Source organism: Homalodisca vitripennis, chromosome 4 (assembly GCF_021130785.1).
Source record: "Homalodisca vitripennis isolate AUS2020 chromosome 4, UT_GWSS_2.1, whole genome shotgun sequence".
Taxonomy (NCBI): Eukaryota; Metazoa; Arthropoda; class Insecta; order Hemiptera; family Cicadellidae; genus Homalodisca; species Homalodisca vitripennis.
Window position 1 is genome coordinate 132,290,452 of NC_060210.1, and position 16,316 is coordinate 132,306,767.

At 31.1% G+C, this 16,316-nt stretch overlaps 1 protein-coding gene and 1 long non-coding RNA gene across 2 annotated transcripts in view; one reads left to right on the top strand and one right to left on the bottom strand.

The window, feature by feature from the left end:
• The window catches only part of LOC124360183 (DEAD-box helicase Dbp80-like), a 33,421-nt gene extending 33,220 nt beyond the window's left edge, over window positions 1-201 (bottom strand). The window contains exon 1 of the mRNA XM_046813570.1: window positions 53-201. The gene's annotated coding sequence lies outside the window, so the exon portion shown is untranslated. The remainder of the gene's footprint in view (window positions 1-52) is intronic.
• A 3,982-nt stretch (window positions 202-4,183) lies between these two features.
• LOC124360186 lies at window positions 4,184-7,011 on the top strand. The gene is made up of 2 exons (XR_006922219.1): window positions 4,184-4,459; window positions 5,717-7,011. It is a non-coding gene; the product is annotated as an uncharacterized LOC124360186 (long non-coding RNA).
• The last annotated feature ends 9,305 nt before the right edge of the window (window positions 7,012-16,316 follow it).

Sequence of the window (16,316 nt, forward strand, 5' to 3'; positions counted from 1 at the left end):
GCCACAAAGCTTACAATGGTATGTCTAGCACTAAAGTCATATCAATGTTTACCTTATGAAGTTTTGTGTTAGATGACCGTGATGAGATATATTCAGCTTAATGCACTGCTCCAACCGCCTCAATAATCTTCACATTACAATAATTATACATATATTTACATTATAAAACAAAGGCCAGGCAGAAACTCACGTGAGTAACTAAACGATCAATATGTCAATATGGCGCGAATGCCGAATAGTCATCTCACCTTAAACTGATATATTTGCAGAGCACAATGGTCCCGCTCATAGAATATACTAAAAAGTATTTTGACCCAGGCTGCCAGTATAAGTTAACATCCCAAATTTTACCGCCCTCTCCTTTGAAATATCGAAACTCCCCTTTTAGACAACTGTAAACCTTTTGAGTTGAGAAAGCTGTCTAATTCAGAAGTTTAGGTAATTTCGCGTTCTGTAGGGACTGTAAGTACAGGTAATCCCGCTACCTATCATAGTTTCTTCCCATTTATACATCTAATATATAATCAACTATACCAGTATCACAGATAATTAACCGATAAAAAAGTTTTTTTAACTAAATATTCTTATAATAACATGTAAATATTATATTCTTGACAGAGGAAGAGACAATACTGTAGTAATAACATAACTGTCTTAGTCCATACATTGGTCTGGACTTTCTCTTGAGTTTGAGATTATTTTACAAATTTAATTTTTTCATGAAATAACCATAACAGTAAAGTTTGTTCAAGGAAAAAAGTACATTTGTAAAATATTACATATTAGGCCATTTTGTTTACTACATAACTGCTTTAAAATTGCATCGCTAGAATCAGGAACAATCATAGCCGTTTTTGACATACATAAGAGTGGACAAGCTAATTTGCCACCCCTTTCCACACCGGACAGGGAACAGCTCCTGCTTGTTTTCGTAAAATTAAATGCACGATGATCATGATTGTTCGTTATACTTGGCCTTCTCAAAAGAATGCTTTCCAATCATGAAAACTTAAGAAAAATATTTTGGTTTATTTTCAGGTTGGAACAGACGGCTAGGCATGCTAAATCACGGCCTGTAGATTTTGAATAAAGTTGCCATTCCAATGAAAGAATATTCACCATTAGATAGCACATCAGAAAAATATATTTGCTGTAAGCCAGTATTTGTGACATCTATAGTTTAACAACGTTGTGAATTTGAGATTTATCTGCCTGTATGTTTTGTTCATGTTAAAGGAAACAGTTATACCTGGACATGTTAGTGGTTTTTTAGGCAGACAGGTTGGCTGAAAGTAAACGAGCTAGACCTCTTCTTCGGACAGTGCCTGTGAATCATTGTACACTGGCGGGAGTGATTAGCTCCGGTCGGAAAATTGTGGGTGCACGAAAGAGTTAAAAAAACATGTTACCAGTAGTTACTTCCTCCTGCTCAGAGGCGGAACTGCTGATTATCGTTTTTACGTTCCAAACCGTGTCGTCCTGATAAAAATCGACCCTATTTCCAAGCTTGGCTTTTAAGAATTTAATGACAGGCTTTTGTTTGGGGTTCAATGAGTCAGATAATATAGATTTAGATGGCTGTACAAGAGATAGTCCAGCAATGTCAGGGGCACTTGCCTATACCAAAATCGTATTTTTTATAGGTCGACATAATTAACTTGTTATAGCGTCATATAACGTTTTAGGCATTTCCAGCTCTGCCACCACTAGCGCTGAACAACTGCAGTCACACACTTAAACACATTTGAGCTTTGGCTAATAATTATGTACAATTAATTTTCTCAAAATCAGAACTTGTTTAGTGGTTAAGTGATTTGGTTGTTGATTAATTGAATGGCTACGTCTGCAATAAATTAAACATTTTAAAATACTTTCGTCAATGTTGAGTTTATCCCTAGTTCACCTTCTGCTGTTTCAGACTTGACCCCTGGAATCTGGAATTTTGAAACAGCGTCAGATCTCAGACGATGCTCTTAGCGGAAGGTAAACATTCACATTGAATTAATCCTTCCCATTATAGCGATGGTATGTGTAGAAGACTCGGATCCTCCTCTAAAACATCTTAGTACACTCAATTGTGCACCTGATGAGACATTAGAACACCTCTTCACCTAGATTACACTTGAATTTGTAGTCTAGGTGTCTCTGATGTCGAAACTATGCAAAGAGTTCGTTTTGACCTTCTTTATCACTGATTTTTTTATCTCTTCAGCCAGATATGACTCCAGGTTCCAGGAGTAAAATCTAAAACAGTTTAAATCTAAAATTTTAGCTTCGTATCTGGTAACAGTGAACAACGCTGACGTAGGGGATCTTCCTGCCTCCTATTTCTGTCCACTGTTCATCCGTTTTCAATAGGTCACTCACTGTTAGAGTTTGCCGTATATGGAACTGGTTCGCTCCCTGACAATATCAAAAATATGGAGAGGGGTGTTTGCTTCGGGGTGATTGTTAGGAACTTGTTAGTGTCTACCAATTGTGTATTAGGGGTACGTGTTGGTGGATGGTTGAATTGGTAAGATTTTATATTCTGTTAACTTGTTTTTATTAACAATTGATTTATTTAACTGAATGTATTTAAGATTGAAATATATTGTGTTTTTATCAATGTTAATTCAGTACATAGCTTAGATTTGATTCTTTTTTCTTTTGTCACGTTATTTTTTACAATTGTAAGTAAAGGTTGTTAGTATTTTATTTATTTGTTGCATATTATTTTGAGGTTGAGTAGCAGAGAGGGTTAAACCAGCAATAACTCCACCTCAAAAATAGCGAGATCACGCACCACGCGATGTCGCTGAGGCGATCGAATTTTTCTTCGGTCTCAGGATCGGAAGAAATGCAAACTGCTTCGCTCATAAATCAATATACAGAGTTGATTAGTCTAAAAATTCATGAAATATCCCATTTTATTTCATGCTAACGCTGTAAGTAGAATTATATAGCCAGATTTATTACTTTTATAAGCAGTTTGGGAAAATAGACCTTTTGGGTTCGCTAAATTCGCCGTTGCAGTTACAAAACAATAAGTAGTTTGATGTTAATGGTCGGACTATCAATTTACTCAACTTCCAAATCGCAGAAAGGTTGCAAGCGGTACAGGAGGGGAGCAGTCACGCAGAATCATCAGACGAGTCTATTTTTAAATTCTTAGGGGAACGAGAGAAAATTGAAACTTTGTAAAAAGCAGGTGCTTTTATAAATCTATTAGATTAGGTACAGTCTAATATGAAACTATATAAACTCTCCTTAAGGATGTAATTGTAGAATGCTCTCCATTTCTATAGAATATAATTAAAAATATCTACTGATTTGGCACCGTTCCTTAAAATACACCCAGCGTGTGAGTCTAAAACCGCTCCTGATAAAACACCCAAAATAAATAAATTTGCAGATAAGTTTCTATGAAATCTAATTTAATCGTCCCTGCCCTCCCTGTTACCCTCCAAACTGCCCAATACCCAACCCCGCAGGCAATTGCCCTCTCTGACCAATCATAAAAATGGTCATGGTAATAATCATTAAAGAGAATTGCTGTGTTTTCTATGCTTCAATCCAAATTTACATTAGCTTTCCTCTCTACAAACAAACATGATGGAGTGAAAAGACCTGATAACTTAAACATATAATAATTATATGATTTTGCACAAATTATGTATTTTATAATAAGGCTGTAATACATCGAATAAAGTATATTATTATACATAACCAATTATAGTATTTTTAATTCATGGATTATTGTACACTACGAATATTAGTTAAATAATGTCAAAATTTATTTTTTATACGAATTTCCTCCTGTTACTTCAAAGATAGTTGAAAACCGTTAATAGAGGTTTCATTCTTGTTTACTAAACAATTTGACATTCCTAACTGTGCTAAACTACTCAGCGTATCAAACAGGCTATGAGTTATCACAAGATCGCCGCTACTCCATCCTTCAGCAAACGACCATCGCTAAACTCTTCACATAGTCTACCATCTTTGATATTGTAACTTTAACAGATAGTTTGCATGTGTTTTACATTAGAATAGCAGAATATGTTCAAACCCCTTTATTGGTAGACATGCGTAACATTGACCCACAAGGATTTATTGGGGAAATCGTCCAAAAATTGTGCCAAAACTTGATAAGAAGTAATAAGTTATATGTATTTTTTTCGTACGTATGAGAGTACACATATCGATAGCCTAGAATGAAAACCTCGTATCTAAAAAAAATCCGAAATCACTTTTTTATGCTATTAGATGGATAAGCTCGTATCTTGCAATATAGTAGGGGGGGGGGGAATCATCCTGTCTCATGCTGGCCTCTACCGGCAGTAAACCAAACCTCCTATATTCATCAGTCGCCACATTGAGAGAGAGAAGCTCGTATATCGTGTGCGTTTGGTGCACACACGTCACAAGACCGTGTATTCCGTTGTCAGTAGGCTCTGAAAAGTTGCATTGTGATGAGGTAAGTGCAGCTATTGTATCTTTATGTTAAGCCATATTATATTACCGGTACTTCTTGATTAATAGAGTTTTTGTAAGCATTATTTTGAGCTAGAGCAAGGAAAACCTCGTATAAATGTATTGCGGCTGAAGCCTAATGTGAAATACTCGTAAGGCAAAGATACGAGGTTTTCCTTCAATTCATAACCTGTCTCTACTATAGATTGTATAGCATTCTGCAATTGAGTTACAAGGTTTTCTCATGCTTGGCTGTGATAAATGAAAAATAAAAATTTAATAATATTTGTTGTGGTTTCCCTTTAAATTTTGAACACAAAAAAGTAAAAAAACACTAATTTTTCATATATGAAAATGTTTTGAAAGCAATACTTTATTTGTACATTTACAGCTCTTGTCACAAATTTTGTTTGTGTTTTACTGCACTAAAAAACTAATTATTAGTAGTTGTTATGGTAACAATTTACAGCATTTTTGTCACTTTATTTAATTTTCCTATAAACTCTCAGCTGACTGTTGATGTCAGTGGGGGAGGGGGAAACCTGTTGCAGTATTGAATTTTTGATCAGCTGGTCTATTCCTATTGGGTTTGTCGTATGCTCTGTTGTTTACACTAATTACTCTTTACATTTTAGTTGATTAGTTTAGTTTTCTGTCTTTTTTTAGGGTTTTGCATAATATTGAGCAGTAAATTAGTTTTTAGTGAAGTGTCTTGCCTAAAATAATTGTTTTTATATCACATTTTTTATTTGAAACCGTTATAACATTTGGCTTGTGCTAAGTTGACATTTTAGGTTTATATGTTATATGTACTGACTTTTCTTTTCCATATTAAGTTACATTAACCATTGAATATGCCTCTAGTGAAGAAATATGTGTCAAAATATGTTTCATTCCCTAATTTAATGTAAGTAGCTTTTGTATGCTAATAAAGTGCAGAGTTTTCGGTTATTGCTTGTTTTCCAGATGTTCTTCTAACTTCTGTAAAAATTAATTATTCTGTCAATATAAAAAAATTAGCAATGACCTGAAGCAAAGTGCAATTTTAAATAACGATAAACGTACTGATTCTGCTAAATAAAATAACAAGGAACAGCTGATTTTTATTATTTTACTAGTAAAAAAATTAGTTAATTTTTCCAGTAAAAAAATGGAAAGTTCAGTATCTATGCATGCAAGAAATGATGCTTGTTTTGTGCAGTGTGATGAAAAAATTCATAACTTTTAAAAGTGAAATACTGTATCATACTATTATTTTCAGATGTAACTATCACGTGGTAACAGGCTTGTAGCAATGGCTCTAAAACCAGATAAACTTATAGAAGAAAATCAAGGTAATGAATCCCTAAATTTGGGTCTCTTTTCACCGAAAAAAGATCAATGTGATTTGTGTTGTGCATACAAACAAGGGAATGTTTCTGAGGAAGAATATAATATTCACATAACAAGAAAAAACGAGGCAAGAGAAGAAAAAATTCAAGATAAGGAACAAAGTGGTGAAGACACTGCTGTCTACACGATGGATGAAAGCAGTACTATTGTGCCCTTACCTAAAAGCTTCTGCACTCTACTACAAAAGAATACTAAAATTACACAACTTCACTCTCTACAACCTGAAGACAGGGGAAGCCTACTGCTATCTGTGGGACGAAACAGAAGAAGGTGTAAACGCTGATGAGTTTGCTACCACTGTCACTCATTTTATTTCAACAGAAATAAATTTGGATGTTATCAAACACATTACCATTTATAGTGATGGATGCACCAACCAAAATCGAAATGCTATAATGGCAAAATGCTTTGCTTTTGAAATCTCATGAAACCAAAGTAAAAATAACCCGAAAATACTTAGAAAAAGGCTACACTCAAATGGAATGCGACAGCATTCATAGCAATATTGAGAAACAAATGAAGAACAGAGATATTTATTCTCCAGCAGGGTACGTTGAAATAATTAAGACCACAAGATTTAATCCACAACCGTACAAAGTATTCCAGTTGGAGAATTCGTTTTTTAAAAGGTTCAATGAGGTAAACCTCATTTCCTCAATCAGACCTGGCAATAAAAAGAGCGATCCTGTTGTTACTGATCTCAGATGTATACAGTACACACCAGATGGCAATATTCAGGTAAAACTTAGGCCCAAAGATGCATTTTTTGACCTTCCAAGAAGAATAAAAAAGGCATCTACCAGAATTGAAGATCTCAATCAGTTATACAATGCACGACTGCCTACCAAAGGGATCATGTATCAACACCTTCAAGAGCTCAAACTAGTGATTCCCAAAGACATTCATTCATTTTGCCCCACAATCCTTAACTTTTAAAACAAAAGCCTTTCGGGTGTGGTTGTTTTTGTTTATTTAAGAAGAACAGATCTCTACGTATTTACATTCTTATATATATCTGCTAACTAGTTTTTTCTTTCTGTTTTTTATGATTATAATTTTATGATATTAGACCAATTGATGGAACTATGATAAAACATTACTCATTGTAATAATATGAATTACAATAATATTATACAACTATTAAAATTTCGACCTTACTATAAAGGTAGTGTAATTACTTAGAAAACCTCTTATCTATGTTATGTTCACAAGTTAGCAAAACTCGTAACTCTAAAGTAAGATTGAAAAACTCGTAAATCGTTTGGGCTATAAGTAAGAAAACCTTGTATGTCATGATACTATTTCAAGTATGGACTTAATTTCATTCAAATTTAAATTCAAAATTTCTTTATTCAGACAAGTAACAGATTACAAGAATAGCGTCACAATAAATCTCAATACAAATTTATCATTTATATATTAAAACATAAAAATCAGTTTGACACTCACTGAAAAGTAAGATTTGGCTATGTAGCCTTCTACAGAGTAAGTTAAAGCATTTTTACATCAAGGCAGTTATTACTTAAGGTAATTATTAGGCAATTTAAGGGGATTTTATACATTTCTAAACATACCCAACAATACTTAAAAGCTATTTACATATTGAAACAAAAAAATGTCTTCAAAAGAATACAAGGATAACGTTAATAAATAATCTTTAAGTATTTTTTTTGAATTTTTCATAATTTTGCTCATTTTGAATATTGAGAGGAAGGTTAAACAAAAATGTTGTGCCGATGAAACTAGTTTTCTTTTCATAAAACTCAGCCTATAACAGTCATAAATGTATAGATCATATACAGTCAAATTTTGAAGTTGAGAAAAGTATGGTTTCACTGTATCTCTTTGTTTTAGGTTAAAAATTATTCTTAAAGCTTTTTTTTGTTGTAATAAGATTCTGTCCAGATTTCTTTTCGTTGTGGCTCCGTATATGCCTATATTGTAAGACATATGGGAATTTACCATAGCAAAGTAGATGGCTTTCAATGTCTCAATGCTACACACCCTTGACATTTGGCGTATAGGAAATAGACCGGAGGACATTTTTTTACCACATAATCAACATGTTTCTCCCAATCTAAATTCCGATCTAATATTATTCCAAGAAACTTTGTATTGTCTACTTGATTCAATTTTGAATTTTCTAAATATATGTTACCGTAGGCTCAAATTGGTACTGAACGATAGAAAATTTGATTTATTTGGGTTTAGCAACAGATTTTTGGAACTCAGGAAATCTTTAACAGTTAGAAGGTTTAAAATAGATAAAAGTTCAATGTCTTCCTGTTTATAACCTGAAACCGTAATACTTGTATCGTCAGCATAAAGGCATATTGAGCCTCCACCTGGAACCATCCCAGGGAGCCCCTTTAAATAACAGAGAAATAAAAAAGGGCCCAGGATAGAACCTTGAGGAATGCCATGTTTTACTATTTTAAATTTTGAAAAATAGGTTCTAATGTAATTATATTGACTTCCAGCATAGTTTAAAATGTGTTGAATTTGAGTACACTGCTGTCTATTCTTCAAATATGACCTAAAACAATTGTATTCCTTGCCTTTTATATTCAAATCACTAAGGACATTAAGCAACCCATCATGTGACACACTGTCGAATGCTTTGGTAAGATCAAGAAAAATTCCAATAACTTTTTTCATTTCTGTCAATTGAGTCTATAATCGATTCAATAAATTTAACACTTGCTGTAGCTGTGGATTTGCCTGGTCGAAAACCATGTTGCTCGTTATCAAGTAACTGATTTAGTTCAAAATATTTCATAAGCTGATTATAAACTACTTTTTCAAAAACTTTTGAGAATACGGGTAACAATGATATAGGTCTGAAACTTGATGGGTCATTTTTGTTTCCTTTTTTATGAAGAGGTATTACCTTAGCAATTTTTAATTGACATGGGAAAAAACCAGAAATTAATGATGAATTAATAATGTGTGTGAGTGGCCTGGAGATGAGCGGGAACGATTGTTTTACCAAAGCCATTGGAATATCATCAATACCAGTCGAAAATTTATTTTTAAAAGCCGTAACAATTTTTTTTACTGCATCTTCATTAACAGATTCAAAAGTGAATCTTCTTGAATTTTGTGTTTTAAAGGACAACTCACTAACAATTTTAGGTTGGATGTTCGGAATTACTAAATTATCTATAGCATTTACAAAAAAATCATTAAAAATATTGCTGACAAGGTTTGGCTCTGATACAGTTTTGCCCTCTACAACAATATGTATATTTTCATTTGTTTTAGTAGTGTTGTCAACTTCAGATTTTATAATTTGCCATGTAGATTTTGATTTATTTGTAGAATTCATTATTTTATTATCCAAAAATTTAACTTCCCTTTTTAACTGTTTAATTTTCTGTTTTAAAATCTTGGTTTTCAGCAATCTATATTCTTTTTCAAGTTTCACAATTTCATCATTTTTAATTTTAACATCATTTGAAATCCAATTAACATTGTTATTTTTTTTTATTGTTAGTAGTTTGGGAAAGCTAGTTTCAAAGGCATAAGCAAATTTACAGTAAAAAACGTATTTAGTTTCAACAGTAGCTTGATAAACATCTAACCAATTTTCGTGTGCCAGAAGTTTAAAAAATAAATCTGTGTTAGCCTTCGTAAATTTCCTACAGTATTTTTTAGTTTTATAACCAAACTCATTTTCCAAACCATAAATTTCCAACAACTGTCCATCATGGTCTGATAAGTGTGTTATTATACCCGATATTTTTAACTTTTTACATTTAATGTTAGTGATAAAGTTATCTATTGCAGTTTCAGATTCTGATGTAACTCGGGTAGGAAAATCTACTTTATACTCGAGATCATAAGAACGTAAAATATTAACAAAGACATTATAAGTTTTATTCTTATTCAAAACATTTATGTTTAAGTCACCTGCAAAAAGGATATTTTTGTATTTTTTGTACAATAAATCACAAAGAAAATCAAATTTAAAAAAAAAAGATTCAAGTAAGCATTGTTGGTGGGATCTGTATATACATACCAAGATAAATGAAAATGTGTTTACAGTTATTTCTGATAAACAGCATTCAAATTCTTTCTCCACTAAAAGATTTTATATGGCAGGAATTGATACTTTTTTACTCTTGATGCAATTTTTAACTAATATCAATACACCACCACCGCCCAACCTATATCATGACATCTACTAAAAAAGGAACACTTTTTGTAATTTTGTACATTTAAATAAATAATTTCTGTTTCGGTCATTTTATGTTCTGATATTGCGACAATATCAGGTTGAATTTCCTCTAGATTAATTTTTAATATGTTTAGGCGTGATGATAAATGTTGAACATCGTGATGTAGTATTTTAAGAGATTGAAGTTGAGTACCATTTAGATTATTGTTTAAATTGTAACAGTCATTACCAGAAGTATTATTGCTATTGTTATTATCAAAATACATTGAGTTTAAGTTGGTCTCTACCTTATTAACATCTATACTAAGATTATTATAAACAGATGCAGAAGCGTCTCATTGTCATAAAACATTAGTTTAAACCTAAAGGAGAAGAACATAAATCAGTAACACTAGATTGCCCATAAATTTTTCCACTTTCACTGGCCACTTTTTCTGACACATCTAATTTGGTGATGATTGGGTTTCTGTCGGCTTGAGACACTTGATCTTCTATTAGTTCATGAAGTACAGCACGACTAGTGATGTGGGTTTGGGGTAGCTGGTGCAATACGATATCTGCTGAAGGGTTTTTGAGCTCAGCAGCCACACTTGGTGATGTTACACACTGCTCTAATACCATACGATGTTGCCTCATTTCTCTCGTAGCTCCAACAATCATTTGACAGATCTCTTCCTTCCCTTCATATTAGTAGTATACTCACGTGACATGAAACTAATTTATAAACTATTTTATACAAAGATATAAGTACTTTTGCAAAACTGCAACGTTTTTTGCTTCTCCTGTAAAGTGGGTATTTTTTGAGTTACGTGGTTATCATTCTAGGCCATCGATATACGTGTTTTGAAGATTTTACTAACCTTCCTGAACTTGTTTTTGTTGATAAAAGCTGATTTATTTATGTAAACTTGAGAACAAAATCATGCGTACCCTTGCATAATTGTACATTATTTTTTAAAACACTTATCTAGTGTAACAAATATAAAAAATTACAGAAAAAAATTGAGCAAATTCTAAAAATAAAACAGTAATTTGTAAAATAAATGATTTTGATTTGTTTAAACTAGCTTAAGTTAGAAATTACTTATAACACAACAGTTTAGCTTATCAAACCTTTGCTTCCTTGTTACTATCAGTACTATCAGTTTTCTTAAGTTTAAAGGACACTGCAGTTGCATCATCATAAAACAAAAAAATGAGTCAACACTTATGTCGTGAAATTAGAAATTAGGTATTTTTTATTACAGGAGGAAAACATGGTTTATTTTTGTAATCGCCCCAAAGACTGTTAGTTGGTATGGGTTTAGCACTTTTTTCCACAAAATGAACGCCACAAAACCAGTTGTCCATTGTTACGTTGGTATTCCTTAATAGATGAGATTAAGTTTTCAACAAAGCAGACAGCTGCTGGTTGCTCTCCTGGTGTCATCCTTTGCCATGATACAGCATTGTGCTAATCATGTACTTAAGACTATTGCCACACATCATAAGTATCTTTAAGCCATACTTTTCAGGTTTTGATAGTATATACATACGGAATTTACAATTGCCCATAAAGCCAAATAACTGTTCATCAAATAATACATACATATTGATTTGTAGAGTTTCTTGCAGTTTTCCAAGAGAAACTGCTATATTTCAGATACTGGAGCCAGTTTGTTTCTAGATAATCGTTCATCTCTGGTTACTTTGTCACTAAAACAAAAACAATTTGTCAAAAACTGGAACCACTTGTCTAACATGATTGTAATGTACATGTTTCCACAGTAGGTGGTGTCAAAGAAAATACTCTTTTGCAAGTTTGTCTTAAGCATTAAGAGTAGATCTTGGTCTAACATTCACAATATTCTTTCAGTATTTTTATAGTTTCTACTGAGCTTTCATAATTCCAAACTTATTCATTTTGTCCTTTGTTCTACTGAAATTTAACTGTTTTATATGAAAATCTATAACATTAGAACTGTTTTCTTCAGTATCGTCAACTTCATCTTCTATTCCTATGTTTTCTTCCCTGTGACTTTTAGTGGCATTGTTTTCTTCTTAGATATGTTTGGATCTATGTTTTTCCTTCATCTCTTTTGATTTTCATAGATGTGTTTAGACCTAAATTTCCACTGTTGTTTCCCCTGCTTTTTTACTGGATTGTGTCTTCTTGTTTCTTGCAAACATAGAATTTCTTTCATTATAGTTTTTTCATATGTGCTTGAAGTTTTTCTGCTATACTTTCTGTTTGGTCATCTGGTTCCCAAGTTAGATCGTCATCGCAGTCGTCGAATTCAGACTTGGATGTTATGTCTTTTTCATAAGGTGTATTCTCAACTTCATCACTACCGTCATCTGGAAGAAGACGATTTATTTCTTCTTCAACATCGAGAAGGTTCCTTCTCTACATTGTACCTGGGAACAATGAAAATTCATTGTTGCCTACTTAACCAATAATATTCTTGAAATAGTAGATAGAAACCTACTTTTATTTGACTCGTAAAAGGTACAACATGAAAGTACAGTAACAAGTATTGTATGAAATAATCAGTTGACACACATTTTTAATAGTAGGTCAACATTTTGTGTTTGGATGAATATTATAAATATGTGCAATTAAAAACCTTTTCTATATTTTTATTATATAAATTTAATTTTAGTATTTGAATAAAGAACTTTCTAGGTGGTTTTGCTTTTAGAGACATGTTTAGGAATTTTTGAAGGAATTACAGAAGGATCTGTAGTTACATTTTTTACAAGGCTGAATATAGAAAAGTTCCAACTATATGGTATTATTTGTGGAAAATTCATGAATGTGTAGAATACACATATCCAAAAGTGCATTAGAATTGGTATATGTGAGCGAGTCAAACATAAGGTTTTATATGATACAAAATAGATGTTTACATAAAAATCATAAAACAAATACATGAAGCCTTTTCTTATTTTGAAGAGAGATAAGGAATGGTGAATGTTAGGAGGTTGGATTATGTAATTATTTCTTTACATAAACACCATTAGAGAAATTTGCATTTTGGCTATAAACATCAAAACACCAAAAGTCATTAAATTTGGGTATAAAATAACAAATTTTGGTTGTGCACTGTTGGTCTGGAGAGTTGTAGCTAAAACTATTGCTTTACATCAAAACAGTGACATATAAAATCTTTGTTGTCCCAAAAAGTATGTTTATATCAAATTTCATAAACATTAATAAATAAGGAATTTTGGTTTCAGCACTTTATTAGAGTCGTGGTTTCGTCCTCAAACAGTTGCTTTAGCTTGAAAATCAAAGTGAAATTTATAAATGACTTAAGAATTATTCTTGTTCTAAAAGTAAGAAATGTTAAAAACAGGTGAGCATAAAGTCCAGGTTTTCACTCACTTACATTACAGATTTTCTTTACTAAAACTGTTTTAAATCTTCAAATATTTAATTTTGTTCAAAGTGGTGAACCTTACTAAAAGCCGCCCGTCTTAATTTTAGCTCTATAAGAACAATGTTAAGCCTTATCCAACACTTGTATGCCTTTATTTTTAGTTGTAGAATTATGTGAAATGCCCTACTTTAAAGATATGATTAATATTTGATTGGTTACAAGAAAAAAGTCTTGAAGTTTTTTGAAATTTATTAATTAATTGCTAAAAAATTATACACATTAGAAGAAAAAGAGAAAAGTGTTTGTATGCATATTAAAGTAGAACATGGAGCAGTGATAGAATAGATGCTACAATTCTTCTTTAAATCCCAATAAGCACATTTTCAATGTAAATAGAACATACTACAAACCTGTGAGTAACAGCTCTCACAGACCTTGAATATGTGTGGAGACTCCACAATTTCTCACCTGGTACTCAAAGGAGGATTAAGTAATAAAACACAGAGAACATGTTTGTTCACTTTTTATTTCTACAAACATAAAATACTCAGTTTGACAATATTAGTTACACTTATGTCATAATCACACAGAACAGGTATTCATGTCCATCGACCACAGAACAAGTAACATACTGCTGGTACGCAGCCTTACAGTTATCTATGTAATCAAATGTTCAATACATTCCTAGTAAATGCTGAAGAGTTCATGGGATAGTTTCACCTGCAGTTTTATTTACATTAATCACATTATACTGACATCAGGGTAGGAATAAGGAAGAACGGTTGTAATTTGGTTCAGTAGTTAAAATTATATGCATTGCAGTAAACAAAATTATAGAACATTTTAAATCAAATTTGTTATGAGTTATAGTTCAAATAGCATGAAAGTAAAATTATACTGCAAATGTCATTTAGTTTTGTCAGAAATTAAATAAAACAATGTTGGTATTATTATTGGTTTGAAATATAGTCAGCAGCTGGTGGATGGTGGAATATTGATGACTAGTAAGAATCTGCCAATGGATGGCTAACTCGTATTGTACAAGAATGAGGTAATTAATGCTCTGCTTTTAATTGATGATAGCTTTTAATATTGTAATCAGATATGTAAATTTAATTATTTAATGGTAACTTTAATATTGAGTAGAAGATTCATTAAATTATTAAGGTTGTCTGGATTTTTATAGTATTGTGTATTTTTTGGAACAATACTTTCCTTTCTTCAGTATGAAAATAAAACCAAAAAAGATTGACTAAAAATAATGTTTTATAGTTAAATGATTATAAATAATGTTATTTAGTAACTTTAAATAATATAATAAAAAAATATTCTTTTTGATTATAAAACATAAAAACTTATTTTCTATTGCTGTTCTAAAATTAATAATAATTTTTCATTAAACAGTTATTTAAATATTTGTTGCATTTTTTATTGATAATCACACTGTATAACATTTTGGACTTCAAACTTATGCATGAAATAAATTATTGGAATATTAGAAAATTATATTAAGTAGTTAAGAATTTTTTTAACATTTCTGATATATTATATGTGTATATATATATATATATATATATATATATATATATATATATATATATATATATATATATATATGTTACAATTCAAGAAAATAACTAACCAAACTAAAATTTATTTTCTACAATAAAAAATGAAAAGTTGCAGTTTAATATATTTTGTAGTACTAGTTGTAAAGTTTGGTAGTATTGTTAAAAGTACCTCATTGTACTGTACATATTATTTGGAGCAAATTAACTCACTTTCATTACCACCCTGATATAAAAACTACTTAATTACAACAATTAAATGGTTTCTGTAATATTCATTTTGTTTGAAACTGTTAAATTAATTTAGCTGATTCCCTGTATAATTTTGTGGGGTATCTGAGAATTCTTCTATTTTTTACTACTGACAAAATTTCTTCACTGTTTGTAACATAGTATGTAAACTTTCCTTAAAAAGATACTAAAGGTACGTAATTTCTATTACCTGATTACCATACAACTTGTAAACTATATATATTTTAAATTTATTTAGAGTAATAAATTTCAACAGTTTTTGTAATAAACATCAATGTTTAATGCAAGTTACATGATGTTGAATGACTCAGCCTTTTAGAAAATATGAAATTGTTATTCGAGATATTACTATTTTTCAATAATATTAACAAATTAGTGTATGGAATATAATATGCCTTTTGAAACTTCATAATTTTCATGATATAATTTAAAACTTATAAAATTACTCTACAAGGATTTTTTTGTCTACTATTGTGAAAAATATTTTTGAGCCTGAACACATTTTGTAATTACTTTTGTGAAGTGTCTGATAAAGTCAAGATTGCTGTTGAAAGGCCTCACAAAAAATATATTAATTGGTTTGTTCGTTATTCTAAATTAGGAGATATTTACAAGACTAAAATGGTTTATTGCAAAACATTGCCACAGACTTAGATCAGATCTGAACATTCCAAAATTGTACCATATATTGTATGATTTTTAAAGTGGATAAAACTATTAGTCTGACATATGGCATTTCAAAAACGTTAGAGATTCTTGTGTTCCTAATGAGGTGAAACTACTTTCAGCACTGAAAATACGCTCCTTGTACACAAGTACAAAAATTAATTATGTTTATCTTGTGGAAAAAATATTTATCTAATTTGATATTAACAAAAAATATACATTTGTTTTTAAAACATCATCTCATAACAGATAACAATATAATAAAATATACTTTCAAACAACACACTAGCGGAATCATATTACAAAATAGAATGTGGGATGTACAAATTACTAAAATATACTACTAACGTAACACTTGGAATATCACAATGTAAACAATTGTCCAATGTAATTCTTAGCTTCGGATGAGCTATTGATTAGGTGAGAAAAGTTGGTTTTGTG